We start from the raw sequence: 4,581 nt of genomic DNA, 5'->3' as shown, positions 1-4,581 counted from the left end.
AAGAGTTTTGACCGTTGACTAATAAGGTATGAAACAACTTTATACTGTACCATCCGCATATCATGACGTCATCATAGATATTATGGTGTCGTCACAATTGCCGTGCTAGCGATTACAGTTGATGTCTATTGGAAACACTTTTGAATGGACTAAAATAAGGGAATCTACTGGATATTGGATCATTAATTTTAGTTTTAACACGGGACGCTAAACTCTAGCGCACCTCATTAAATTCATCCCGAGCTTCCATAATTGCAAGCTAAATACAGCTTTAATAACAGCGACTATTTCTAATCCGATAAATCATCACTACTCTATTAACTCAAAAATAATTCTCAAATTTGATTGCGCTAGCACCTGTGACTTACGTACAATGTACGTTTGATCACATATTTAACATCTATCCACAAAATCTAAGTTTGTATTATGTTTCTATATATGAGTAGTAACAGCTTAATGCCAGTTTCCTATAAATTAGTGGGTATTTCTCCACTTTCATTCCCTCCTTTAAGCTTGTGATACAGAGGTAAACCAGCACCAGGATGGGCACCGCCATGCTTTTGTTACTAGTATTCACTGCGGCCACAGTCATACATGTCAAAGGGGATGACGGTAAGGATAAGATTGTTCGAATGTTTGATTATGTTTTGAGGCATATTTCGCAACACGTTTAATTTGTATCCAATGTTTATTCATTTGTTAAATGTTTTAGTGCTGTCTTTTCATATGCTACATACAAAAACTAAAATGCAGCCGGGCGTTGTGATCTTCAGCTATCTCTGACAATGGTACATATGTATGTAGATAGTGGAGGGGATTAGGTTGTACTACATGTAAAGTGCCAATAGTTTTGACCTAAATATACAAGTCATATTAAATACTGAGCATTACATCATATAAGGAGCAAAGTTTTAATGCAAAACAAAACATATGTTACAAAGTAATTCTAAAATACACCATTTATTTTATCTCGGTAAAGCGTAATTATAAAGTCATAAAATAGAATTGTCAAGAATTGTTCATGTTAACTATCATTCAAATTCTATATTTTGGACGAAAACAATTTTTTATCAGCTATCTCAATATTTCTAAACAATGGCGGAAACCTCATCTGGTTGTTGACAATGTGCATGTAAGATTTCCAAGGTTGTCACAGAGGTTACGTTCATTTTGCAAGCAAGCAGGGAATCTTTTAGCAATACTTTCGTACGCGAATACAAAAGCTAAAACCAAGGTGGTGTTTCATCAAAACTAGTATCATTTGAGAAGTAAAAAAAAGCAAACAAACAAACATGGTGCAAGATATTCTCTTGTTGATAAAGAGAGAAGAGAGAAGAGATATAAACATAAGTGTACGTATTTAAAGATGCTCCACCGCTGACAAATAGTATTTTTTCACTAAAAACAGGAGCAGACAATTTAGTATTTTCCTTCAGTTACAAAAGTTACTTACTTTACACCATTACCACCATTGAAAAATTTGAGCTTCTAATTTAACTTAAAGATAAAAACATAAAAAATGATTAATTGCATCCCGAAACAAATCTGTGGCACTATATCGTATATAGAATGAAGTACTAATTGCGCATGCACAAAAAAAAAAAAATTATTTTATATTATTTTTTTGTGTTAATTAGACATATATATACGCGATTAAACACCAATTATTGTTCAAATGATGAATATCATTTATGCTCTGTCGGCGGTGGATCATCTTTAAGCTACGCTGTACAGTATTGTGACGATTGTTAAGGATGCAATTGTTATTCAGTTCTCAATACATTTTCGGTGATCTATATTGAAGAGCATGAAAATTACGGCACTCGAGAACATTTTAAATACAGTATTGTCTTCAAAACATCAACACAATTTTATATAGGTCACATTTGACGTTTGTCAAGTACCGTAATAACGAATTGTTATCAGCTGTAGCGACTAATATGGCGTTGTTTATTTATTTTTTCTTTAGGAGGTGTTTTTGACGTGGACGCAGGAAAACGAAACATAGAATCCAAAGTCTTAGGCGAACAATCAATTCACGTTCACGAAGAAGGTAACAAACCTTTGATACTTGTTCCTTGTTAAATATTCTAACATCTCGATTGCTATTCTACATTCCGTTGGCTAACATAAAACGGAGCTTTAATACTTGGTCCCAATACATATGTTCCTCATTAAACGACATTTTAAAAACAATGGTGTGGCATGCACACTCATGTTAAAAACATGGCATGCACACTCATGTTAAAAAACAATTTTGTGACTGCACACTCATGTTAAAAAACAATGGTGTGGCACGCACACTCATGTTAAAAAACAATGGTGTGACTGCACACTCATGTTAAAAACAATGGTGTGGCTGCACACTCATGTTAAAAAGCAATGGTGTGGCTGCACACTCATGTTAAAAAACAATGGTGTGGCATGCACACTCATGTTAAAAATCAATGGTGTGGCTGCACACTCATGTTAAAAAACAATGGTGTGGCATGCACACTCATGTTAAAAATCACTGATGTGGCATGCACACTCATGTTAAAAAACAATGGTGTGGCTGCACACTCATGTTAAAAAACAATGGTGTGGCATGCACACTCATGTTAAAAATCACTGATGTGGCATGCACACTCATGTTAAAAAACAATGGTGTGGCTGCACACTCATGTTAAAAAACAATGGTGTGGCTGCACACTCATGTTAAAAAACAATGGTGTGGCATGCACACTCATATTAAAAAACAATGGTGTGGCTGCACACTCATGTTAAAAAACAATCAATTTGTGGCGTTAGACTATCATTTTAAAATAATAATGTAACATTTTCTATTACATTTTCTGTTTGATGGCGACAACGACAACCTGGCCGTATATACACAGCAGTTCGAAATATAAATCTACCTAGAGAAAAGGTAAATCATTGTTTCGTTACAGTCATACATTTTTCATAGATCTTACGTAAATGTAGGGTGTTGATCAAACAAGTGTTTATATCATATGCAATTTTGTTGATGACGTCAATTTTTTATAATGTAACCTTACCAAGCGCAGTTTTCAGTCATATAAACTTCGAACTTCAATCGCTTATTGTGACATCATTAAGCATTGTGACGTCACAATTGTCGTGGAAGCGATCAAGGAAAACGGCTGTTCAAATGGCTGTTTCATCCTTGACGATAACAAATGATTAATTTATGATCACAGAAACCTTGTTATTTCAACACAAAATTGTAACCAAATGTAAATGGGCGCGGTTCATGGAATTTGCCTCTGTCCAGTTGGCATTCATATTTTAATAAGAAACCAATTCAAAATAACTACAAAAGATTTTTCCGAAGGGTTTTTAAGTCATTATAAGATGCGAACATTCCAGTAGAGCTGGTCATCTTCCCTAATCCTGGCGTCACGTCATTGCTTTATCGCTATAAATGGTGCATATGGTCTGGGTCAAAGAAGTGATATATCAACTGATGTTATCGAGATAACATCGCTATATATTGTCTGAAATGTACAGCAAATGATACACGCTTGTAAGTCGTTTAACAATAATGCTATAAGCAACAATATCACGTGCACAACGCCATTGCCTAAATAATGTCACTTCCTCGATAATTAAACGTGAGGGTATTTATTACATCCTGATTTCTGTACCATTATAGGGATGGCCTAGCTACATGGATTATATGATATAATTATGAAGACAACATGGCTCTAGGTAACGTATGATTTTATATAGATTATAAAACAGTTGGGCTAGATTTTATAATGCTGGTTATGGTCCACGAAGTAAAAGAAAGACGCTTAATCTTCTGAAACTTCCGGGTTCTATTATCCTTATACATACATGTACATATGTATCTAGAAGCGCAGTACATACAATGCACATTTTGTATCTTTACATTGTTTACGGAGTTTAAGCTGGATTCTATCTTTTATTCTTCTTTAACTACTGCATTTCACTGAAAGTTAATACGGTTGTTGATATTTCTGCAATGGCATCGAACAATATATTTAATTACAGATCTATGCATTTACCAATAAAATACCAGAAATATATTTATAGAATGTTCTTTCTCAACAGGCTTAGCGACGATGATTTCTGTCATAAAAAAACCCAACTAGAGCTGATTACGTAACATCATCAGTTTAAATATGCTTTGTCATCGCTACAAAATAAAACAAGAGGTCCAGAGGGCCTGTATAACTCATCTGTTTTTTGTTTGTTTTTTTGTGTTTTTTTTTTAATTATCACAAAAACTCTTACAATCAGAAAAATAACCAAAATTGACCCACTATTTGTTTTAATTTTGAATTCCAACCATATAATGATGCTATAGATATCATACGAATATGCTATCCAATACATAATTTCAGAGAGGAAGTAATTTATATGAAAATAGCCTAGTTGGCCCTTTTGACCTCGCCCCTCAGACCCCCAGGGTGACCCCCTCATTTGTACAGTTTTGAATCCCCAACCTACCATTGCATTATGAGTGCTATTCCATGCTTAGTTGCAGAAAAGAAGTCGTTTATATGGAAATAGCCAAACTGATTCCTTTTGACCTCGCCCCTCAGGCCCACGAGG

At 34.6% G+C, this 4,581-nt stretch overlaps 1 long non-coding RNA gene across 1 annotated transcript; it reads left to right on the top strand.

Moving 5' to 3' along the window:
- The first annotated feature begins 506 nt into the window (after positions 1–506).
- On the top strand, positions 507–4,204 carry LOC138328814 (uncharacterized). The gene is made up of 4 exons (XR_011209364.1): positions 507–612; positions 1,970–2,053; positions 2,877–2,908; positions 3,656–4,204. It is a non-coding gene; the product is annotated as an uncharacterized lncRNA (long non-coding RNA).
- Positions 4,205–4,581: the final 377 nt, after the last annotated feature.

The sequence above is a fragment of the Argopecten irradians genome, chromosome 8 (genome assembly GCF_041381155.1).
Source record: "Argopecten irradians isolate NY chromosome 8, Ai_NY, whole genome shotgun sequence".
Taxonomy (NCBI): domain Eukaryota; kingdom Metazoa; phylum Mollusca; class Bivalvia; order Pectinida; family Pectinidae; genus Argopecten; species Argopecten irradians.
Note: the sequence above shows the minus strand (reverse complement) of the source record. Positions and strands in the feature narration are given on the sequence as shown.